General features: G+C 47.4%; 1 long non-coding RNA gene across 1 annotated transcript; it reads left to right on the top strand.

The window, feature by feature from the left end:
- Positions 1 to 3,259: 3,259 nt before the first annotated feature.
- On the top strand, positions 3,260 to 7,174 carry LOC140386685 (uncharacterized). The gene is made up of 3 exons (XR_011933650.1): positions 3,260 to 3,353; positions 4,842 to 4,910; positions 6,829 to 7,174. It is a non-coding gene; the product is annotated as an uncharacterized lncRNA (long non-coding RNA).
- The last annotated feature ends 18,240 nt before the right edge of the window (positions 7,175 to 25,414 follow it).

Below are 25,414 nucleotides of genomic sequence, written 5' to 3'. Positions count from 1 at the left end.
GGAAGCAGAGGTTGTGGCAGTGACGGATGCAGAGAAAGCTTTTGATCGGGTGGAGTGGGAGTACCTGTGGGAAGCTCTGGATAGGTTTGGGTTTGGTGAGGGCTTTATTCGATGGGTGCGATTGCTGTACCAGGTGCCTGTGGCAAGCGTGCGCACGAACCGGCTTAGGTCGGAGTATTTTAAGTTGCACCGGGGGACGAGGCAAGGGTGTCTCCTTTCCCCGTTATTATTTGCTCCAACCATTGAGCCGCTGGCCATCGCACTGAGAGCTTCAAGGAACTGGCAGGGGCTGGTCCCGGGGTGGGGGGGGGGGGGGGGGGGCATCGGGTCTCGATCTACGCGGATGATCTCCTCCTGTATATCCCGGACCCACTGGAGGGGATGGGGGAGATCATGCGGATCTTAAGGGAATTTGGCAGTTTCTCGGGGTATAAACTGAACGTGGGGAAGAGCGAGCTCTTTGGGATCCAGGCTAAAGGACAGGAGAAGAGACTGAGTGAGCTGCCGCTGAGGAGGGTAGAGAAGAGCTTTCGCTACCTGGGAATACAGGTGGCCCGGAAGTGGGATTTGTTGTATAAACTTAATCTGACCCGGCTGGTGGAACAAATGGAAGGGGACTTTAAAAGATGGGACATGCTCCCGCTGTCACTGGCGAGGAGGGTACAGACCATGAAAATGACGGTCCCCCCCAGGTTCCTATTTGTATTCCAGTGCCTTCCCATCTTCATCCCTAAGGCGTTTTTTAAGCGGGTTAATAAGATCATCTCGGGATTTGTGTGGGCGAACAAGACCCCGCGAGTGAAGAAAGTGCTGCTGGAACGCAGTCGGGGGGAGGGTGGGTTGGCGCTGCCGAACTTTTGCAATGACTACTGGGCGGCCAACATTGCCATGATCAGGAAGTGGGTATTGGGGGAGGGGTCGGCATGGGAGCGGTTGGAGGCGGCGTCAAGCAAAGGCACCAGTTTGGGAGCGCTGGTAACGGCACCTCTGCCATTCTGGCCGGCCCACTACTCCACAAGTCCGGTGGTGGTGGCGACTCTGAAGATCTGGGGGCAGTGGAGGAGACACAAGAGGGTGGGAGGGAGCGTCTGTCTGGACCCCGATATGTAACAACCACAGGTTCCTGCCGGGTAGGATGGACGGTGGGTTCCAGAGCTGGCAGAGGGCGTGTATTAGGAGGATGGGTGACCTGTTTATAGATGGGAGCTTTCCCAGCCTGCAGGCGCTAGAGACAAATTTAAATTGCCGCCAGGGTTCGGCTTTAGATATTTGCAAGTGTGGGCCTTCCTGAAGAAACAGGTGGTGGCCTTCCCGCTGCTGCAGCCACGGGGGGAGACAAGACAGAGAAGTGTCCGGTACCTGGGTGGGGGAGGGGAAGGTGTCGGATATCTACCAGGAGCTGGTGGTGGCAGAGGAAACCTGGTGGTGGTGGAGGGGCTTAAAGGCAAGTGGGAGGAGGAGTTAGGAGGGGAGTTAGAGCCGGAACTGTGGGCGGAAGCCCTAAGTAGGGTCAATTCCTCCTCGTCATGTGCCAGGCTCAGTCTGATACAGTTTAAGGTGGCGCACCGGGCACACATGACGGCAGCGAGGATGAGCAAGTTTTTTTGGGTAGAAGACAGATGTGCGAGGTGTGCGGGGAGCCCAGCAAACCATGTCCATATGTTTTGGGCATGCCCGAAGCTTGAGGAGTTCTGGCGGGGATTTGCAAGGGCAATGTCCAAGGTGCTGGGAACACGGGTGGTGCCGAGTCCAGAGGTGGCGATCTTTGGAGTGTCAGAAGACCCGGGAGATCAGGGAGTGGAAGAGGCTGGCGTTCTGGCCCTTGCCTCCCTGGTAGCCCGGAGACGGATCTTGTTAATGTGGAGGGACTCTAAACCCCCGAGTGTAGAGACCTGGGTTAGTGACATGGCTGGGTTTCTCAGCCTTGAGAAAATTAAGTTTGCCTTAAGAGGATGAGTGTTAGGCTTCTCCCGGAGCTGGCAGTCGTTCGTCGACTTTCTTGGGGAAATTTAATTTAAAATGTCGGCAGTAGCAACTTTCCGAGGGGGGGGGGCGGGGATAGGTTAGTGCTGTGTTTGTTTGTTTTTTGTTATTTTTGGTGGTCAGTGAAGACAGAGCCATTCGGGGAAATATCTATTTTTGCACTATGTTAATGTTTAACGCTGATTGTTCTTTTTCTGTTTTTGTTATAAAAATTTTACAAATATTTCAATTAAAAAAAATATATATATTTTTTAAAACTTTATCTTCACTCTTTGATTTCTCCTCTTGTCTTAACCTGTGACGTTGCGACCTTGTTACTACACAATCCGGAAAAATCCCAGGATATTCGTCCTTCAACACTTCAGCTGTCTGATTTTCCACTGGCTTATCAACCACCGTAGGCACCACTCCCACCTGCGATCAAGCTATATCATTACCCAAGATAAACTGTATTCCTGGACAAGATAGTTTCCCTATTACTCCTACTACCACTTCACCATTCTTCAGTGGTCTTTCCAATCTGACCTTATATATTGGAACACTCTACTCTTTTCACCCTGAATTCCACATATTACCACCTTTTCTGGCAATATTACCTGTCGATTTCTTTAAGTATTTGCTAGGATTCAATGAGATCACCTCTCATTCTTGGAAACGTCCTAGAGAATACAGGCCCAGTTTGCCCAATCTCTCTTCATAAGACAGTCCCGCCATCCCTGGAACAGGGGTAGACCTGTGAAAACACCAGAACTGTACAGAGGCAGTGGCGTAGTGGAATTGTCCCTGGACTAGTAATCCAGGGTACCGGGGTTCGAATTCCACCAGGGCAGATGGTCATAAAAACCCATCTGGTTCACTAATGTCCTTATGGGGAGAAAATCTGTTGTTCTTACCTAGCCTGGCCTACACGTGACTCCCGACCCAGAACAAATATGGTTGACTCTTAAATGCCCTCATGGATTGGGCAATAAATGCTGGCCTAGCCAGCGACGCCCACATCCCATGAACAAATGAGGGGGAAAAAAATCACCCTTTGTACCAGGGTGAGCACACTCCCTATACTTAGAATGCATTTGCACTTGATCCATAGCCAGAAGCTGGTTTTCTATCGGACGTCCAGATGGTACATTTTATTAGTCTCCGATTTGATGGATGAGAATGAGGCAGTTTGACCAATACATATTTTCCCGTTGAGCTCAGCTAAACGCAACCAAGGACATTTAACCTGGGAAAGGTCTTGGTGAGCAGCAGCGATGGCCTTCCACTAGTCTGGACTAACTGTGGATTGGGGTTTTGTATTTGCAGAAGGGTTCCAGTCGTGGATGTGGAGAGGCCTCACTTTTCTTCTCCCATTCTTGTTCTTTGGTCACGTAAGTAATTTGAAATATTTGCTCGTCGTGGCTCAGTGGTTCCTCGCAGCACCGAGGACCCGGTGTTTGATCCCAGCAACAGATCACTGTCTTGTGCGAAGATTGCACATTCTCCCGTGTCTGCGTGGGTCTCACCCCCACATCCCAAAGATGTGCCGGGTAGGTGGATTGGCCATGCTAAATTGCCCCTTAATTAGGATCAGCAATCTATCCAACTCAACCTTGAATATATTCAGTGACTCAGCCTCCACTGGGGAAGAGAATTCCAAACTCTAGCAACCCTCTGAGAAAAGAAGTTGCCCCTCATAGAATCCCTACAGTGCAGAAGGAGGTCATTCATCCCATCGTGTGTGCACCAACCCTCTGAAAGAGCCCCCTACCTCGGCCCACTCGTCCTCCCGCTCCCTGTAACCCAATAAACCCAGAGCAATTTATCATGGCCAGTCCACCTAACCTGCACATCTTTGGACTGGGGGGAGGAAACCAGAGCACCCGGAGGAAACCCACACGGTCACGGGGAGAATGTGCATACTCCGCACAGACAGTGACCTGAGGCTGTAATTGAACCCGGGTCCCTGGCACTTTGAGACAGCAGTACTAACCACTATGCCACCGTGCCGCTCTTACCTCTGTCCAAAACGGGAGACCCCCAATTTTGAAACTGTCCCCAGCCCTAGATTTCCCCATGAGAGGAGACATCATCTCGGCATCAACCCTGTTAAGTACCCTCAGAATCTTGTGTTTCAATAAGATCATCTCTCATTCAGGGGGCTGCTGGGCTTTGTAGCAATCCATAGAACCATAGAATCCCTACAGTGCAGAAGGAGGCCATTCGGCCTATTGAATCTGCACCGTCCGTCTGAAAGAGCACCCTACCTAGGCCCACTCCCCTACCTTATCCCCATAACCCCAGCTAACCACACCTTTGGACACTGGGGTAATTTAGCGCACGGCCAATCCACCTAATCACTAATAAAGTAAAGTTGCCATAGTCCCAAATGACATTAGGCTGCTTTCCCATTTGAGGGGGAGAGCTGATTGGTGGTAATTTAATCTGAGGATCACCACACCTCAGCCGGGGAGCATGGCTGGGAAAGCGGGGCCTTCATAATCACCTCAGCCGGTACGGGGATTGAATCCGTGCTGCTGGCCTCGCTCTGCATCACGAACCAGCGGCCAGCCAACTGAGCCAATAAAATCAACAGCTTTGAGAAGAGTGAGGAAAGAGGGAAGGAAATCAGAGTGGGTAAAAGCTGAAAATGAGATCCAAACCTCAAACCCAAACCCTTAGCAGCTTGGACACAGCAGATTGGGTGGAACGTGCTCCTCACCTTTCACTCTGCCAGCAATTAATAGTCTCAACTGTGGATAATGCACCTTGATTATTACACAACATTAATGTTCACTTATCCAACAGAGCTTACCTGTTAGCGGCGAGCTAGCCCGGAAATGCTGTTCATTCACCTAACATTTTTCTTGCCTTTGCAGTTCTGGCAGTTTTATAATGCAATCACCTTGTTCAAACTAACGAACCACCAAGACTGCAAGGAGTGGCAGGTAAGCACGGTTTGTGAGAGTTTTTTCCCCCACTGAATACCATGGGAAAAACTCCTCCTAGAGTGTGAGCCTTATGCAGCAAACTGATCAATACACACTTTTGGAAATTTGCCTTGGGTTTTAGCTTCAGGAATGAAATCTTCCAGTGCAGGTAAATGTAAAAACCCTGACTGCGGAGAGAGAGAGGGAGAGAAAGCTGTGAACTCAGTTTCTAATGTGGACGGATGTGATTTTGAGCCTTGTGGTTGGTTGGGTAGTTTGAGCTGTATCTCTGTGCATTCCTCATTTGGACCACGGGATGGTAATATCGTGCGCAGGGTAATCCCTCTCATTGTGGGGACAGTGGAACCCACCAGTTCTACAGCCAGATACTGAAATGCTGTACATTTCTGTGAACCTATAGGTGGTCTTACCCACCCTTCCTGTAGTGGCCAAAAAGAGATTATATTGTGCAAACCATAGGGTAGAAATTACTATCTGTGACCATATCAAACAAATTGACCCAGTTGCCCATTTCAGACCGAGGTTAGGAGAACTTTCTTCTCTTAGAGGGTTGTGAGTCTCTGGGACTCTCTTTCTCAAAATGCAGTGGAACTTTTGAATATCTTTAAGGCCGAGGTAGATAGATTCTTGATTAACAAGGGAGTGAAAGGTTATCGGGTGGTAGGCAGGAATGTATGGTTGAGGCTAGAATCAGATCAGCGATCATATTGAATGGAGGAGCAGGCTTGAGGGGCCGAATGGCCTCTACCATTCTTAATTCAAAGGTTTGTTGTCTTAAAGGAAGAGTTCAAATAAAGGGGTTAACACGCTCATTAGAATTGTGGAGAGAGAAATTGGGATAGAATGAGTTAAGTGACAACACTAATAGTAATTTCAACCCATCGCCAACTCTAGACTCATAAGAGTTTTACAGCACAGAAAGAGGCCCTTCAGCCCATTGTGACTGTGCTGGCCATCAAGCACCTATCCATTCTCAACCCATTTTCAAGTATTTGGTCTGTAGCCCTTATATGCAGTGGCGTTTCAAGTGCTCATCTAAATGTCTCTTAAATGTTTCTTTGGTGGAGTGGCCATGCTAAATTGTCCCTTAGTTCCCAGAAAATATGCATAGGTCAGGTTAAGGGGTTATTGGGATAAGGAAGAGGAGTAGTCTTGGGTGGAGTGTTCTTTCAGAGGGTGGGTGCAGACTTGATGTGCCGAATGGCCTCCTGCTGCACAGTAGCAATTCTGTGATTAATTGTTATGAGGGTTTGTGAGGGTTCCTGCCTCTACTACTCACTCTTTCAGCCAGTGAGTTCTAGATTCCCACCATCCTCTGGATGAAAAGGATTTCCCTCAAGTGCCCTCTAAAACTCCTGCCCCTTACTGTACATCTATGCCTCCTGGCTATTGACTCCCCTACTAAGGGGAAATGTTCCTTCCTAACTACCCTATCTCTGCCCCTCGGGTCCGTCCTCAACCTTCTCTGCTCTAAGGTGAACAGCCCCAGTCTCTTTCCAGAGCTGAAACGCTCGTGCCTAGGCAACATCCTGGTGACTCTCCTCTGCTCCCTTTCCAGTGCAATCACATCTTAAAAGACGTAAAATTGGGAATAATACAAAACAAAAGCATTACAAACTAGATTAGCCAGTTAAATATCCTCCCTTCCATTCTGCACAGACTAGTTAGTTCCAGCAATAATTGTAATTACATGGTTCCTTCAGGAATTACATGTTCAGTGGAGTGAAGCCGGCGTTGTGACTGTTTCTGAGCAGACCGGTGGGTTAGGCCACTCATTGGTTGGCAAAAAACTGACAGTATTTCAATATCCAGCAAAAGACTGAGGCAACTGGTGGGTCCCACTGTGTGAGAATCGATTGCTGTTTCCACCCTGGATTCTTGTTCTTGGCCTCATTCGCTGCATGTTTGTTTGCAGGTTTCCATGTGTGGCCTTGCCTTTCTCGTTCTCTTCCTGGGAAATTTCCTGACGACAGTTCGAGTCATCTACCAAAAGCAGAAACAGAGGGAAGAAAAAGTTAATAAACAGTTGTGAAAGACCAGGAAGAGAGAGAGAGGAAGATTTGGTCCTATTATTGTTTTGTACTGATGAAATGCAGCCGTTTTGTGTTGTCGCTTCTTCCTCTTCTGTGATTGTCTGTCTTGTCCAGTTTGGCACCAGGGGCAGCAGATGAGCTGTGGAAGTGTGCGCATGTGGAGTATGTTGATTTAAGATCTGACTCTGCTAAAGTAGTCACCAAATAAAATTGTACAGGCCCACTCTCCACTGTACTGCTGACGCACTCTTATGTTCCTCCTATGTGAAACAGGGGTTGCCAACCCTCCAGAAGTGTTCAGGAGTCTCCAGAAATTGAAGATCAATCTCCAGGACACTGCTGTGCGCAGCCCTGAAGAAAAATCATCAGGACATTAAAGAGGATTTTTTTTTGTGTCATTTCATTGAACACTTCTGTTTACCAGGTACAAAAATATTGCAAAACGGACGGGGGGGGGGGAATAAAAGGTCAGTAGTAGAGACAACGTATTTGGTATGCAGTACAGGCATTGCATGGAGGTCATGGGTCAGTGTCACCAGATGTTCGATGGCCCCATAAGGTCTGGGAAGGTGAGTGGCAAGTGGCCCCTGGATGATGGGTCTCAAATTCCATGCGGCAGCAGTATTTGGGCTCAGCATGCCCCTTGGTCTCCCTATCATCGTCAGAACAGGTGGCCAGTTGCATCACAGAGAGGCCAACCACCCTCACATTTGGGCTCAGTGAGAAGGGGAAATCACCGAGGAACATGTCATCTCATGTCAGTGTGATGCTGGAATAGGTGAGAGGGGGCCGGTTACTCGTATATCATTCTGCCCTTGTCCTGCAGGAAGAGCGAGCTCATAACACACGAGACAGCTTGAATGGGCGGTGGGGTTGTCAACCTTTACCAATTGACACCAATGGAGAAAACGGCACTTGATATCGTGTGGGTACAATCGTGGTAGTCTGTTGGCAAGATTGGTGGCCATGCCGAACATGGTAAATTTGTAGCTCTATCCACAGGAGGAGTCTTCTGCCTAATGCCACCTATGGCTCTACAACTGTCATCTATGGGGTTGGTTGTGTTGAGGTGCCAGCTGAGTAGCCCAAATTCAGAACACCGCCTACTCGTGTCGCCCACAGGGCCAGCAGTGGCGGTGGAGTAAAGGCATCCTGTGCAGTGAGTGTGGGCCTCCTTGGTGGAGGAAGTCTCCACAGAGCTTGTACCGTGACAATCCAAGGTTCATCTTAATTAGGGCCTCCGTTGAGATTAGGAGGAGGAGCACTGGGTGAGTCAGCACATCACCAGTGGAGAGCAAGGAGAGAGCGAGAAGTACATCCAGCCGTGGACACAGCCAGGGGTCACAAACAAGGAGGGAGCGAGAAGTACATCCAGCCGTGGACACAGCCAGGGGTCACAAACAAGGAGAGAGAGAGAGAAGTACATCCAGCCGTGGACACAGCCAGGGATCACAAACAAGGAGGGAGCGAGAAGTACATCCAGCCGTGGACACAGCCAGGGGTCACAAACAAGGAGGGAGCGAGAAGTACATCCAGCCGTGGACACAGCTAGGGGTCACAAACAAGGAGGGTTTTTCTGCAATATCAGAGACAGATAAGTTCCTCAATGTCCGAGTCACTGATACATTGTGGCACTACGGAGAGTCAATGGAGGAGTTCATGCAGTGCACGTTCCTCAGTTAGGACTCGGGGATTTGAGTGCTCGAGCTCTGCCATTGAAAAGAGTGGCCGTGCTGTTGGTGGGCCATCTGCAGCAGCATTTTGAGAGTAGGAGCAGCACCATCACAGGCATAGAGAGTTTGCTCACTGCCGCTGATGGTGTAGAGATATTGGAGTGGGTTCCAGCTGCGTTCCATTGATGCCCTCATCGAAAAGTTGATGAGGGGGCCATGCCTCGGGGCCTATCTGCATTGTACCTCATCTCCTTGGCCCCTCTAACTCAGGAGCCTTCCCTGCCGCAAAGGCCTTGTGACAGGGCCTGACCCCCGCAATGTGGAGGAGCCCCATAGGTCTATCCAAGGTTAGAACAGAAATCATGGGAAGCTCAGCTAGATGCAAGTAGAATGGAGCAGGCGTTGGGTAGCAATGGGATTATTCTGATGTGCTTGCTCACTGGATAATGTCTCTCTGATGGAAGGTGAGTTCCAGGACTAGGGGAAACATGGCTGATTCGGCCTGATCATTGTGCCCATGCCAGACTGTCAATCACTGTAAGGCCTGAAATGGTCTTGGCTCCCCCCCCCCCCTCCCCAAATTCCTGGACACTGAAATACTGTGCAACACCACCTTCATCCTCATTCTCCTCCGAGAAAGGGTGGCGATTCAGGTCCTCCTCATGTAGCACCCTGTAATGCCACATTGTACAGTGCAGAGCAAATGGCCACAATACAGGAGGGCATCACCTGATTGGCCAAGGCAATGGAAGTGCATCTTCAAGGTACCAATGGTCAACGCAATGTGAGTTCAGATTAGGAGATGGCACCTCTCTGGATACGGAACAGCTATCTAGAGTACCGAGATGAGGAGGAATTTCTTCTCTTTGGTAGCGAATGTTTTGAATTCTTTACTGTAGAGGCTGGGAGTTGTTAAGTATGTTCAAGGCTGAGATAGACAGATTCTTAACTTGTAAGGCAATGGAGGGTTATGGGGATAAGGCGGGAAAGTGGAGTTGAAGATTATAACATCAGATCAGTCATGACCCCATTGAATGTTGGAGCAGTCTCAATGGGCCGAATGGCCTACTCTGCTAAGTTTTGTGGTCTCCTCAAGAGGTTAACTTTTTTTTCCTCAGCAGCTACCCACAGAGTCTGGATATTGGCTTGAAGACGTCCTCTCGAAGGAAAAATGTATCATGACAGCTGTCCAGAAACCGAGTGCACACCTGCAAGATGTACTTCCTGCGGTCACAGACCAGTTGGTCATTTTCCTGTTGAGGGAGGTGGCTGGCTAATCTGTTGGTGTCTTCGTGCCTCCACAGGATGGGGCCCTGAAACTGAGAAATCCATCAAGGATGACAGACTCCAGTGCCCTCCATGCCTGCACTGACCCATCTGTCCCAAAATGGATACAGTCCCCCACACTCTGGAATAGGACGTCCATGACCTGCTAGTGGTGTGATAAGCTGTCAACTGTGGATTTCATCCCAGTCCGCAACTGATCCCTGGAATGATCCGGATACATAGGTGTCTGGGGTGATGGTGATCTTGACGGATGCAGGTAGGGAGTTGTCATGGGGGCCATGAGGCATCAGGTCATTTGTGCACCAAAGAACAAATATCAGAGACCAACTCGCTGGACAGGTGCCGTCTTCTCCAGAACTGGCACTCTGCCATCTGCAGGTAGCTAGTTAGCGGGTGGCTCTGGGTGGCACCATTTCCCTTTGCAGCCCCTCGTTGTGCTGTAACCAAAGAGAAAATGCTGGAAAATCTCAGCAGGTCTGGCAACATCTGTAGGGAGAGAAAAGAGCTAACATTGAGTCCAGATGGCCCTTTGTCAGATTCCAGCATCCGCAATAATTGCATTTACCATCGCTGTGCTGTTCTGGCTTCCAACTATCCAAGAGAATGTATCTGCTGGAGCTCTTCCTCTCGAATCTGAATGTCAGAGCAGCTTGCATCCATCTCGTCGCACTCAACTGGTGCTTGTTCAATTAGCAAGGCTTCCCCTGGCATATGTATGTATATATTAGCAATTTTGAAAAACCTGAGGGTCGACAAGTCCCCTGGGCCAGATGGGATATACCCAAGGATTCTTTGGGAGGCAAGGGATGAGATTGCAGAGCCTTTGGCTTTGATCTTTGGGTCCTCGCTGTCCACGAGGATAGTGCCAGAGGACTGCAGAGTGGCGAATGTTGTTCCTCTGTTCAAGAAAGGGAATAGGAATGACCCTGGTAATTATAGGCCAGTTAGTCTTACTTTGGTGGTCGGGAAGATAATGGAAAAGGTCCTGAAGGATAGGATTTATGACCATTTGGAAAGATGCAGCTTAATCCGGGATAGTCAACACGAATTCGTGAAGGGTAGGTCTTGCCTCACAAATTTGATTGAATTCTTTGAGGAGGTAACTAAGTGTGTAGATGAAGGTAGAGCAGTTGATGTCGTATACATGGATTTTAGTAAGGCGTTTGATAAGGTTCCCCATGGTAGGCTCATGAAGAAAGTAAGGAGGTGTGGGATAGAGGGAAATTTGGCCAATTGGTTAAGTAACTGGCTATCACATAGAAGACAGAGGTGGTGGTGGATGGAAAATTTTCAGACTGGAGACCAGTACCAGCGGTGTACCACAGGGATCAGTGCTGGGTCCTCTGCTATTTGTGATTTTTATCAATGACTTGGAGGAGGGGGCTGAAGGGTGGGTCAGTAAATTTGCTGATGACACTAAGATTGGTGGAGTAGTGGATGAGGTGGAGGGCTGTTGTAGGCTGCAAAGAGACATTGATAGGATGCAGAGCTGGGCCGAAAAATGGCAGATGGAGTTTAACCCTGATAAGTGCGAGGTGATTCATTTTGGTAGAAAAAATTTGAATGCGGATTACAGGGTCAATGGCAGGGTTCTGAGGAATGTGGAGGAACAGAGAGATCTTGGGGTTCATGTCCACAGATCTCTGAAGGTTGCCACTCAAGTAGATAAAGCCATGAAGAAGGCTTATAGGGTGTTAGCGTTTATTAACGGGGATTGAGTTAAAAAGCCGCGGGGTTATGCTGCAACTATACATGACCCTGGTGAGACCACATTTGGAGTATTGTGTGCAGTTCTGGTCACCTCATTATAGGAAGGATGTGGAAGCATTGGAAAGGTGCAAAGGAGATTTACCAGGATGCTGCCTGGTTTGCAGGATAGGTCTTCTGAGGAAAGGTTGAGGGAGCTAGGGCTTTTCTCTTTGGAGCGGAGGAGGATGAGAGGCGACTTAATAGAGGTTTATAAGATAATGAGGGGGATAGATAGAGTGGACGTTCAGAGACCATTTCCTCGGGTGGATGTAGCTGTTACAAGGGGGCATAACTATAAGATTCAGGGTGGGAGATATAGGAGGGAAATCCGAGGTACGTTCTTTACTCAGAGAGTGGTTAGGGTGTGGAATGGGCTGCCTGCTGTGATAGTGGAGTCGGACACTTTAGGAACTTTGAAGCGGTTATTGAATAGGCACATGGAGCACACCCGAATGACAGTGAGTGGGATAGCTTGATCTTGGTTTTGGACAATGCTCGGCACAACATCGAGGGCTGAAAGGCCTGTTCTGTGCTGTACTGTTCTATCCTCTGTTGCCCAAATGATGCCAGCACCTTGGCATCCTATCTCAGGGCTCCCATCTCTCACTAACAGCTACTGCTGAGAGGCTTGTATTTATGACAACCCTGTGCCCCCCAGTTGTGCATTTATTCTCCCTTGTAAATGGGTTGCTCAGTGTATCCACTGTGTGCACACCAGTGGCACCTGGAGGAAGGAGAGACTGGCTGTGGGCAGGAGAAGGAGAAGGCTGTCAATACCTTCCACCTAAATCTCCTTACCACTACTGGTGAGGAAGACATCTCCCTTTTATTTCTTCCTTGGAACCTGGGCAACTCTACTGTGGAGATGCACAGCAGTCGCACCCTTAGAATTTTTAGAATTCCTACAGTGCAGAAGGAGGCCATTTAACCAATCAAGTCTGCACCGAGCCTCTGAAAGTGCTCCCACACTAGCCTCATAACCCAATCTAAGCTTTTGGACACCTAAGAGGCAATTTAGCATGGTCAATCCACCTAACCTGCACTTCTTTGGACTGTGGGAGGAAACCCACACAGACACAGGGAGGATGTGCAAATTCCACCCAAGGCCGGAATTGAAACCGGGTCCCTGGTGCTGTGAGCCAGCAGTGCTAACCACTGTGCCACGTGCCACCCTCACTTGTGAAAGACACTGCAGGTTCCCTGTGCCTCCCAATTGAAAATTTAATGAGCTCATCAATGGACTCAATGCAACAATTCATCAGATCTGTGCATGTTTCTGGTTTTCCTTCTCCCTCCCTCCCTTTGAAAATCACACTGTGCTCTAGAGGCAGTGGGATCCTGCACTGCCCACTGGGAGCATGATTTTCACGTCCCCACCCGTTCCTGGCCCCACTGGCATTTGAAGATGTTTCTCTCATCACAGATGCTGCTTGACCTGCTGACCAGTGCAGTTAGGTAGGTCTCATGAAGAGGTTCTGAATCTTGCATAGTTTAATAGAAAATATTTATTAACTATTTGTAACTATATACATGTATACAGTATAAGGTCTAAGCTAGGAGCTGACTCAACACTTGCCTCTGCACATGTCTCTGTCCAGTGCAAAGCTGCACTCTAAGCTTGGATCATGTGTTACTTTACATCGCAATGGGGGCTGTACTGTACACCACCCTACATTAACCCTTTCTATATCAGACCCTTATACTACACCTCCCTCCAAGACTTTATGCAATATATTTACAATGCATTCCTGTTTGCCCAACATATTTACATTACTTCTACTAGCCCCCCCCCCCCCCCCCCCCCATTCCACCCAAGTCATTGTGTTTACAGGTTCAGGTGGTCCGGAGGCTTTAGAATTCCTCCAGATGCCTTTGGTAGACTTTGTTGTACTGGCTAAACCTTGATAAATAGGAGGTTGTTTTGGCTGTGGTCAGTCTGCCGTTTGGTTGAGATATAACCTTTTCATGCGACAAGTGATTGGGGTCTGGAATGCGTCGCCTGGAAGTGTGGTGGAGGCAGATTCAATCGAGACATTCAAGAGGACATTAGGTTATTACTTGACCAGAAACAGTGTACAGGGGTATGGGGAAAAGCACTGCATCATGATGCTCATTTGGAGAGCCAGTGCTGATACGGTGGGCCAAATGGCCTCTTTCTGCATTGAACCAATTGTGATCTTAATTTCTTCATTCTTTGTAGTTGAACTGCTCCTTCACAACTCCCTATCAATAATCAGCAGTTCATCCCATTCCTTACAGGGAGAACTAACTCTCAGCTCATCTATAGTGCTCATTCTGCTTTTCTTCCTATGCACTGTTTGCTATGATGCACATTGGGACTTTGACAAAGTCATCCACACCTGCTGAGATTGTCCACTATTTTCTGTTTTTGTTTCTTCCTATTGTATGGGTGTGTATTATCAACCAGCTTACCTTATAGTTCATCTTTCTGTTCAACAATGTCCTTGTGGGTTTGCTTCCTTGCCTCAATGAGGTGTGCTTGTGCTCGGTTGATGGCTGCTTCTTTGTTCCAGCATCTCTGGTTAACAGTTGTACTGGTCCAAGTTTGCACCATCTGTGTCTTGAGGTTTCTTACCGACAAGATGTCAGAGTCAGAGATTGAGCTCTTCTTGCTGCTGGTTCATCTCTTGACTGTCTTCCACTTGTAATGTCGTGGTAGCCATCCATGTGGTTGGCTGGTCTGACCTTGTTACATCTGCAAAGACAAACCAGCTCTGCAGCATGAAGACAACCCTGAGCTGAAATCCCAATCAAGAGTATCTTTTCTGTTGACGCTCTCAGGAATTCGCAGTTTTGTGTAATTGAAAACAGTGAAAGCTTAGAGTAACACATGCATCTCTGCTCGGAAGAGAAAAAGACCTGGTTGAAAAAGACAGATGATGTCCATGACTTCAAAGATCTGCTTGATGCCAAACCTTAATGGTTCTAGAATCTTGCTCACAACCAGAAGCCTGATTCTTCCAGGCCCATAAAGTGATTTGTCTGTTGTCCATAGGCAATGGTTCCTCAGTCATGGTTCCTTGTCTGAGAGCCAGTAACACCTGGTCCCATGTCCAGTTTACAGTTTAAGACCATTAACCAAGATGTCCACATTCCAGAATGAAATTCCCTGCTCTTTGACCTCACCTAACAATCATACTTGTGTTTTCTCTTGTGGTAGCTCAACGTAGTGGATTAACTTGGGATCACCTGTACATGTGGTTGTGTAAGCCTGGCATTGTTTTCCGGAGTGTTTTATGCAGTTGCAATTATAACATTATGCTGAGACTGCCGGACATTGACCATGCCTGTCAAGTCACTTGGCTCCACAACACTGCCATGGTCACCCATCCGCTAGTGATCTTTAGGGTATTGCTTCTCTTGGCTTGAAATGTCCCTCCTCCGCTGCTGTTTTACCAGTTGGACAGTGGAGGGTTGCTCTGAACCATGGCTTGCTTTTGCCTCTTAAGATGGGTATGTGTCTCGAGGGGTAGTGGTAATGGTCAGCAGAAGGGTACGGTTCCAGATAGAGAAGGTGGTTGCAGATCAAGGGGGTATATATGTGATTGTGACAGGGGCGCTGGAGGGGAGGTTAGTGGTGCTGGTAAGTGTATATGGTTCCAATTGGGGCGATGTGGGATTTGCGAAGGTGTGTGGGGCCATCCCAGACTTGGACACACACAAACTGATAGTGGGGGGGGACGGGGACTGGAACTTGGTGCAGGAGCCAAAATTGAACAGGTCACGGCCGCGCTCGCTAGTCCCATCGGGGGGGGGGGGGGAAGGCGCTGGCTGGGCTAATGGTGGAAATGGGAGAGGTGGACCCTTGGAGGTTTCTGCACCCGAGGGAGTGGGAGTACTCGTTTTTCTCAGCAGTCCATAAGGTGTACTTGCAGATTGACTTTTTCATGGTGGGGAAGACGCTGCTGGCTGGGCTTAAAGGGTGGGAGTATTCGGCAATTACAATATCAGATCATGCTCCGCATTGGGTGGATATGGTACTGGAGAAGGGGATAGTACAGAGACCAGGGTGGAAGTTAGATGTGGGACTGTTGGGGGACCGAGGGTTCTGTGACAAAATTGAAAAAGTAATCAAGGAATATGTAGGTTTTAACTGCACGGGTGAGGTGTCAAAGGCGGTTGTCTGGGAGGCTCTAAAGGTGGTGGTGAGGTGATCTCGTTTAAGGCTAGGCTAGACAAAGAGGAGAGGTTGGAACATCAGCGGGTAATAGATGAGATGCTGGAAGTAGACAGGAGGTATGCAGAAGATAGGGACCCAGCGCAGTTGGAAAAGAGGAAGGAACTCCAGGCGAGCTTTGTCCGACTATCTACCAGGAAGGCGGTATGCCAATTGAGGCGAGCAAGGGGGGCAGTTTACGAGCATGGAGAGAAGGTGCGCCCTATGTTGGAGGGAGACAGGGCTACATTAGAGGGGGCGATAGTGGAGCAGGAGATAAAGGATACATTCGGGGAAGGTGGCAGGGCTGGATGGGTTTCCGCTGGAATATTATAAAGAATTCAAAAATAAGCTAGTACCGCTGATGGTGGGGATATTTGAGGAGGCGATAGGGAAGGGGTGTTGCCACAAACTTTGGGGCAGGCATCGATTTCCCTGTTGCTTAAAGATAAGGACCCGACCGAGTGTGGGTTGTTTAGGCCCATATCACTTTTAAATGTTGAGGCAAAAATATTGGCGAAGGTACTGGCGGGTAGGCTGGAGGAGTGCCTCCCGAAGGTGATAGGTGAAGATCAGATGGGGTTCGTGAGAGGGAGGCAGCTCTTTTCAAACGTTAGAAGGGTATTGAATGTGGTTATGGCACCGGTGGAGGGGAAGGAAACAGAAGTGGTTGTGGCATTGGATGCTGAGAAGGCGTTTGATCGGGTAGAATGGGGGTACTTAACTGCAGCAATTTGGGATGGGACCAAGATTTGTGGACTGGATAAAGCTACTATATAAGGAGGCGAGGGCGAGTGTCCGCACAAACAACATCAGCTCGAGATACTTTTCTCTCCACCGTGGGACTAGGCAGGGATGTCCTCTGTCCCCCCTGCTGTTTGCACTCGCGATTGAGCAATTGGCCATCGCATTAAGAAGTTTGGGGATATGGAAAGGGATAGTGAAGGGGGGGGGGGGGGGGGAATAGAGCATAGGGTGTCCTTATATGCCGATGACTTGTTATACGTGTCGGAACTAAGTGTCAATAGGGGAATACTGGAGCTGCTTCGGGTGTTTGGGTCTTTCTCAGGGTACAAATTAAATCTAGATATTTTGTGGTGTCTCGGCCAGGGGTGGGGGCAGGGATGGGGGGGTTGCCATTCCGTAGGGCAGGGACTCACTTTAGATACCTGGGGGTGCAGGTTGCACGTGATTGCGGGGGGGGGGGGGGGGGGGGGGGCTCCATAGGTACAACATTTCCAGTTTGGTGGGCAACGTGGGATGGTCTCCCTCTGTCACTGGCGCGTTGGGTACAGGCAGGTAAAATGAATGTGCTGCCGCGATTCCTGTTTATTTTTCAAAGCCTGCCAATTTTCCTGCCAAAGGCATTTTTTTAGAGAGATTGAAGGGATGATTACCCCGTTCATATGGGCAGGGAAGGTGACCAGAATTAAAAAGGTGCTACTACAGAGAGAAAGGCAGGCAGGGGGTTTGGGTCTTCCGAACCTGATGTATTATTACTGGGCAGCGAATGTGGAGAAGGTACGGACCTGGGTCAGAGGGGTTGATTCCCAGTGGGTCAGAATGGAGGAGAGTTTGGGTAGGGGGTCGGGATTGAAGGCGCTAGCGACAGTGCCGCACCCGGTGGCCCCGGGGAGATACTCAGGGAGTCCGGTAGTAATAGCTTCGTTGAGAATTTGGAGGCAGTTACGACAGCACTTCAGGTTGGGAGCAGGGTCAAGGGGAAATGCCAGGGAAGTGGGATGGAAATTTCCGGAGATGGGAGGAGAAAGGAATTAGGACACTAAAAGATTTGTTTCTTGGGGGTCGTTTTGCGGGATTGAAGCAGCTGGGAGCGAAGTATGGGCTGGAGCAGGGGGAAATATTTAGATACATGCAGGTTTGAAACTTTTCCAGAAAGGAGATACAGAGCATCCCAGTAGAACCGGCTTCCACATTGCTGGAGGAGGTGCTGACAACAAGGGGACTGGAGAACGGGGTAGTATCGGCGGTTTACAGGGCAATTTTGGAGGAGGTGAAGGCGCCGCTAGAAGGGATCAAGGCATAGAAGGGATCAAGGCAAAGTGGGAGGAAGAGTTGGGAGAGGGTATGGAGGAGGGGTTCTGGTGTGAGGTGCTCTGGAGAATGAACACCTCCATCTCGTATGCGAGGTTGGGGCTGATACAGCGTACCTTACAAGGGCGAGGATGAGCCGGCTCTTTGAGGGGGTAGGTAGATGTATGTGAACGTTTGTGGGGGGGGGGGGGGGGGGGGGGGGGCACAAACCACGTTCATATGTTTTGTTCCTGTCCAAACCTGGAGGATCACTGAAAGGAGGTGTTTAGGGTAATCTCTAAAGTTGTGCACGTGAAACTGGACCCGAACCCTCGGGAGGCCATATTCGGGGTGTCGGACCAGCCGGGCTTGGAAATGGGCGCGGAGGTGGATTGTAGCCTTCGCCTCGTTGATCACTCGAAGGTGGATCCTGTTTGGGTGGAGATCAACCTCTCCACCCTGTGCCCTGGCGTGGGGGGGGGGGGGGGGGGACCTGCTGGAATTCTTGACGCTTGAAAAGGTCAAATTTGAACTGAGGGGAAGGATGGAGGGATTCTACAATTCATGGGCGTTATTCATTGTGCACTTTCAAGAATTGGATCACATCGAACATTAGGGGGGTTGGGGGGAGGGGGACTGTGTGTGTTAATGGTGACTATGGGTGATTCCTGATTCCTCTTTGTCATTTGTTTATGTTAACATGCGGACTAATGTTTGGGGCGTTGGTGGGAGGATGGGATCGTTGTTATTGATTTGGGGATCGACATTACATTTATTGCTGATTATTGTTGGGTGTAAATTTGGGAGAAAGTGAAAAAGGAGAATAAAAAAAGATTTTTAAAAAAAGATGGGTATGTGCTGTAAATGAATTTTGGATTGCCTGATAATTTGAATGGCTTTTTCAAGGGTCAAATCTTCCTTAGCTTGAAGCATGTCTGAGATTGGTCTCAGATAAGTCCTGATTTTATTTAGGTCACTGTCATCAGAGCCTTCAGTCATTCTGTGCCTCTCATTAACAATGGAGTCAACAGAAAATGTGTCAAATGATCATAGAATTCACAGTGCAGATGGAGGCCATTGGGCCCATCGAGTCTGCACCAGCCCTTGGTAAGAGCGCCCCACACCTCATGTAGCCCAGTAACCCCATCTATCCTTTTTGGACACTAAGGGCAATTTATCATGGCCAATCCACCTAACCTGCACATCTTTGGACTGTGGGAGGAAACCGGAGCACCCGGAGGAAACCCACGCAGACACGGGGAGAACGTGCAGACTCCACACAGACAGTGACCCAAGTCAGGAATCAAACCTGGGACACGGGTGCTGTGAAGCCACTGTGCTACACCGTTGAAACATTTTTTGCTGAGGAATCATTGATTCCCTCATCTAGTTCTTATGTAATTGACTATTAGACCTAGCGAATAAAGCAGTGTACTATTCGGTACAGCTTCTGTTTTTTTAAATAAGGTGAGTTCCTACCCTCTATCGTCCCCATTTCATTCAGTTCCTGTGTGATTTCCAAACTATTTTTCCTGAGCCCGCTCCGCTTCAGTGATTACACACATCTGGCCAACGAGCTCCATCATCAGCAGAAGCAGCTTTTGATCAACGGCAGTGTAGTAAAATACACTTGAGACTTGAGACCTCCCCCCCCCTCCTTGAAAGTTTTATCATTCTGCATTCTCCATGTGCTGCAGCAGCCTGTCCCTTCTCCTTAATGGTAACATTTGTAGCCCTGTGTTAAATAGTATGCGTGTCTGTTTTATTTTACATTGAGAGGAAACCGTTCAGTGAGGGGAGAGGTAGGGTCACCCGGGAGCTCTGGCCTTGGAGAGGGAGCAGGGGGAATATGAAATGGTTGATATTGTGAAGCCACCATAATGAATGTCTCAATTGTTGATGGACAGCAGGATTTCACTTCAATCTTTAAACATGCACCTGCAGAAGACATGTCCCATGAGCATGTGTTGCCTGACCTCCACTGTCTCTACCTCACCCATAGTCAACATTTATGATCCCCTTTTTAAAATAGATCTCCAAGAAGTAACATGCCGTCTCCTGCTATGTCTCAGCTTTGGAAATCTTCAATGGATGACCATGGAACTGTCTTGGAAGCATAGAACATTAGGCTGATAGTGCCTGGACTTGCTGTGGCTGTTATCCCAGTCTTCTATCCAAGTTGCAATGACTGATCAGGAGACTTTCAAGAGAAATTCCAGGCACTAGGTATTTATAGCACTAATTAAATCCTTCAGCTCAACTTGTCTATACCAGATTTATGCTCCAGAAAGTCCGAACGTTTCTCACGGTGTTGATATCTTAGTTGCAATTTTTTTTCTTTCTTTTACCTTAATCCATGAATGATAGCTCTGAAAATGGCCTTGAATCATGGCTCAGAAGCAAGAGTGGTAATAATGAGCCAAGGAAATATTAACATAATTCAAAGAAGACTTTGGATATTCTCTGCCTTGGCTGACATTTCCCATCGTCAACAGATTTGACTGGCTATTAACCTTGCTTGCTGAGTTTGGGGCCTTGCTAATTAGTTGCAGCTTGCCTCTCAAAATAATGTTGACTACGATCCTAATGTGTTGGTTGCAAAACAGATTGGAATGTCCTCTGATACTATACAAGTACAGATTCTTTCCTTCATACTAGAACTGAACAATCCTGGGAGGGAGAATCCAATTAGGTGCCTGAGCTTTTCTTTTATGTTGTCACACTTAAGCCTCCCAACGATTCCAAATTAATTTTTGGCCACTGAAGCTTGTCTGACACAAATGATGGCTTGGCTCACTGATGATCCAGCTCATGTTTTCTTTTCATGTGGCTGAATTTTCAAAACCTGCTCTCCAAGAACAGAACAGTGCAGCCCCGTGTTGTGATCAAGCGAGGGGGTCAAATTGCTCCCGTTTTGAAAATGAATGAAAAATGAAAATCGCTTATTGTCACAAGTAGGCTTCAAATGAAGCTACTGTGAAAAGCCCCTAGTCGCCACATTCCGGCGCCTGTTCGGGGAGGCTGCACTCATTTGACTGCAACACGTTTTAAAAATTCAATTCAGTGAGCACTTCATAGGTTGTGCTGTGAGCATATGATTCAAGATCAGACAGGTTTAGTTTTTAAGAAGAGGATAGCTTTTATTGTACTTAGGTTGGGTTTAAGTAAAAATGATTAAGGAAGCAAGCTTACTTGCGCACACACACACTAGAGTGGGGAGGATGGATTAAGTAATTTAGAGTCCAGTAAAATTAAAGGGCTACTTGGCTCTTGAAAGTTGGTGACTTGGCTGGCTTCTGGTTGCACTATGTCCTGCTCCTCTTGGCCCCAAGACAGATTAAAGGTGGAGACAACTTGATTTATCTGTTCTTCTAGACCCAGTAGCATTGGGTTGAATTATATTTTTCAAAAAGCTCTTGACATTTGGGCAGCGAAAATTAACACAAAGGGTTCAGAGTGTTAAGTTGGATGGAGAGGGAAAGAACTCACTCAGGGTCTTCTTCCTTCAATGTCTCAGTTGTTTGGCCGATTCTTCAGAGAGAGCAGATGCTTAAGAGCATAGTGTCGTCTTGTCACTTGACCTTCTCACGCCAACTGCCTGGTGACCCAAATATGGGTGTGGCTAATGTATTCCCATTACCCTGATTAAATCATGGCTGGGAGTTCCTCTCCCATTGTCCAAGTGGTTATGCCTAATGGTCTGTCTCCACCTCATTGCAATTATTCCAGGTGTAGCTTTCCAGACAGTTGTCTCCATTTCAGTGATTTGAAATATAGGAGGTATAATGCCGGAAGTATGCAACTATCTTGTGCTCCCGCTGGAACGTGGCTTTCATCTCGAGTCAGGGGGTTCCAGTCAATAAATTTAAAAGATTTGAGACATAAAGCATGGTTTCCTCACATCCTCAATCTTAAAGCCGCCTATGTGCTGTAACTCTGTAATCCTCGACACCCCACCGTAACAAAACTCTATCAACCCAAAGCAAAACAATTCGGATGCTGGAAATCTGAAATGCCAGGAAATTCTGGAAGCAGTCAGCAGGTCAATCCATATATTTATGGGAAAAGTAACTGTTTGAACTTCCGGCTTGTGACCTTTCATCTGAACTGGGGTAAGAGTGAAGAGGGGAGGAAAGAACAAAATTAAAGTTAAAAAAACTTTGCAAATATGCAGCCGGTCAAGCAGCATCTAAGGGGAGAGAAAGAAATTATGTTTCGGAGAGAACTTAGCACAAGTGCTTAGACCTTTGGAAGTGAAAGGAACTCTCCCCTCTCCTGCTTGCTAAGTGAAATAACTTCTCTATTGTTCTGAAACAAGAGTGCCTGACACATCCTTTGCTGTAAACCAGAAATGAACCTGCAGAGAAAATAGACAACCTTGCCAGAGACAACCACGTCAAGCCTAGTGGGAAGTCATACCAAAATTAAAGCCTGAACTTTAGAAAGACATTGACTGAAAGTTTATCATTTTTATTTTCTTTCCCTTTTCACCACCATTGTATTTGTCTGTGTGTGTATATTATATATATATGTAGATATATACATGTAGATATACAGATATAGATAGAGAGAGGGAAATCGAGCAAGTTAGGAAGGGGAGGTTGGGAAAGGGGTAGCGGTTACATTTTCTGTCAGTTTAATTATAATAATGTACATAATAAAAGATTGCTTGTGTTTTAAAGTTACAAACCCGGTGACTGTAATTTATTGGGCTCAACCAAGGATCTCGGATATTTTAAATAAAATCTGATTTCACCTGTGTTAGGGTTCCAGGTCAAATGGGGCTGGAATTGACCGTGCACTAGTTCAGGGTGTGGTGACAACAAGTAAGCCGCAAGCTTAGGGTCATGAACGGAGGTATTCAGCAAAGCAAACCAACTAACCTGCTTTTGGTAACTCCAAAGTGGAGGAGTCAGGGTTGTGAAGAGACTAGCTTTCATACAGCCTCCTTCCACAACATAGCAAGGCACATTACAGCCAATGAAGTACTTTTGAAGCACTGTTTTATAAATAGGTAAACGTGGCAGTCAACGTGAACATTGCAAGCTCTCCTATTTAGTGCTCTCCTAAATAGCAATGTAGAAAGGCTCAAATCTATGTTAGCGATGTTGATTGAGGAATAAGCATTGTCGGAATCCCAGAAAGAACTCACCTGCTCAACTTTGAAAAAGAATACTATGGGATTCTTTCCATCTGCCTGAGCGTGCAACAGGGCTTCAGTTTAGCATCACACCCGAATGATGGCACCTCATTGCACTGGAGCTTCACTCTAGATTTTCACATGCAAGTGAGATGGGAGTAGAGAATACAGTATAAAGCTGTATGTAAATCGTTATTTCACTGGGAAGGACTGTTTGAGGCCTGCAACTGTGGGAAGCGTGTTGTTGGGGGTATGGTCCTCATCAATTTAAGTCTGAAATTATTAATTAACTTCACCTCAGCAGGTTTGTTTGGGGGAAGAAAGAGTTTTAGATTTAAACTACTTGCATAAAGAACTGTTTTCTGATAACAGCCTGACAAGCAGAATGTTTTCCCTCCAAGAGACAGTCTTTTGCTAGTCTATTGTCTAAAGACTAGCTGCAAATCAATTTTAGCTGGAGCACAGTCGAGTTTTTTTTAATGGAAGGCTGTTTTCACCAGTGCCTATATTTCCAGCACCCAGTGTTACAATACTTCATTTTGCATTAAGCTCTTAAAGCCATAATTCCTTCCTAAGTAGTTCTTAGTTGAATTTAATTGCTGCTCACAATTGATTTAACAATTTAATCATGCTCTTAAAATGATTGACTCTTGGGAGTCAGCTCGTCCACAATGTGTAAAATCCCCAGGTTTTCTTTTCAGAACACAGCGACTTGTGCTAATGTGGTTGCCTCGGTTTCCGAAGCCCACTGGTAAAAGCCAATCAGTGGTTCCTCACTGACTGGCCAGAGTTGCATAGTTTGGTGCACATTACAAGCTGATCCCGCCCTCACCGGACACCCTTCAGATGCGCAATTCCAAAAACAGCCAGCGAGGTGGATTGTAGCGCCCAATACATGGATGGATGGACAAGCAAGATTAAAATCGGGATTTTATAATTCTTTTAATGCTTTCCGAGACAAATTACATGATCAATCTGCAGACACTAAACAAAACATTGTAGGACTATTAAGGAGCTAGAGAAGGGCAGGTAAAAGAGAGAGAGAAAACACAAATGAGCTCGAGATCAAATAAACATCGAATTCCACATTACATAGAGGCCACTGAGACAAGACTGTATTTGACAATATGTATACATGTTCCCAACTGGCAGCATACGGTTTGCAGTCAAATTGCATCCATAACTGAACAATAACTGGATGAAATCGGAAATCAAGAGTAGCCCAGCTTGTAGACTTGTACAGATTCCCCAGAGCTTTCAGTTGGCAAATACAGCTCTTCTCATTTGGTAACAAAGGGAACCAGAATGCAACGTCAATGTGCCATTAGCAACCCACACCCAGTCAAGTCAACTTGCCGGCTTTAAATTTAATGGACATATTGCACTGTAACAAATAAACACGGGCCTTTTTAGAGGGAAAGGGGAGTCAGGGTCAGCTGCAGACACAGCATTTACATAAAAGCAAGGCACCGTATGAAGTTCAGCATACACTGGCTCATCTCCTGATGTATACATTCTGGTTCCCATTCATTTCCAAATATCCACCAAGAAAGCAAGAATTCTAAGAGCAGTCCTTTCCAAACCACTGGGTTCACAAAGCTACAATGGAAAAACTAACACAAAGTACACACACACACACAGGAACAAAGCTGCCGGGGCTCAACTGCCAAGGTGCATATAGCCCAGTTTGAACATCTCCAGATGGTCCAGTTGGGACAGCCCTAATTGTAAACGGATAGCTCCAACACAGACTCTACTAGTGGATATTCACTGTAAACGGATAGCTCCAACACAGACTCTACTAGTGGATATTCACTGGATTGACTCAATTCACATTTTTCAATTAAGGCAGAGAAACTTATCCAAACAACTCAAATACAAACGTTTAAAAAATATATATGAATTAAGAGGAGCCGGTTATCTCTAACCTGCGAGGTCAAAGGGAGCAATCAAGCGCCTGGTTAGGGTCACAATGTCGCCCAATGCACCCAACTCTCATTTTACAGTTGAGGTGAAAAGTCCTTCGCTGGTCTTTCTAACAAACAGCTGACATAAGTATGATTGTCTTCCCGTCCTGTGTCCAGGATCAACCTTTTCACTGGCAGGAGGCATCATTCCCCTCCCTGCATCTGGAAATGTCCCCTCCTAATGTGCCGTATCAGGTGGGGTTACCCCCTCCCCATACATTCATACCCCTCGCCAGTTTCTGTAACTTGGTTTTAAGTGGGTCGGTGCAGACTCGATGGGCCAAATGGCCTCCTTCTGCACTGTATGTTCTATGTTCTCGTTGAGTTCTTTTCCCCCTTCTTACTTGCTGTGACTTTCCAAAGTAGCTTTCAAGGAGAAAGAGTTGGCACCAATTATCACCCCAGGAGTCTTACTAATTTCCAGTCCCGTATGCTTTTTTT

Source organism: Scyliorhinus torazame, chromosome 12, assembly GCF_047496885.1.
Source record: "Scyliorhinus torazame isolate Kashiwa2021f chromosome 12, sScyTor2.1, whole genome shotgun sequence".
NCBI lineage: Eukaryota > Metazoa > Chordata > Chondrichthyes > Carcharhiniformes > Scyliorhinidae > Scyliorhinus > Scyliorhinus torazame.
Note: the sequence above shows the minus strand (reverse complement) of the source record. Positions and strands in the feature narration are given on the sequence as shown.